We start from the raw sequence: 400 nt of genomic DNA on the forward strand, positions 1-400 counted from the left end.
GAGGGAGCTCTTCTTAATATTTTGACACCAAAATCATGTCGATACACCTTACCGACTGCGAGTAAAGCCACCCACGCTTTAACTTGACAGACTGTAGCTTTCGTGAATTTTCACAGAAAGTAGTGTTAAAAGTTACCAACTAAGTGATGGATGGTCGGAAATATCTCTGTCCAAAAAGTGACGGTTTTATGCCATAAAAAGAATTTTTTTCTAGTTGATGATTAGTTTTTCCTTCGAAACTTTGGTCTCGAATATCGCTACATCTGTGAAGTCTAATTGGAATTATCGTAAGTAATGGCAACACAAATGTTGGCTCAGCAGTTTTCTGCTCTAATGGAAAGATTCGACTCAATGGAACAATCAATCGGCTCATTGCATGGAACGTGAAGTCGTTGTATCA

Source organism: Belonocnema kinseyi, chromosome 8 (genome assembly GCF_010883055.1).
Source record: "Belonocnema kinseyi isolate 2016_QV_RU_SX_M_011 chromosome 8, B_treatae_v1, whole genome shotgun sequence".
NCBI lineage: Eukaryota > Metazoa > Arthropoda > Insecta > Hymenoptera > Cynipidae > Belonocnema > Belonocnema kinseyi.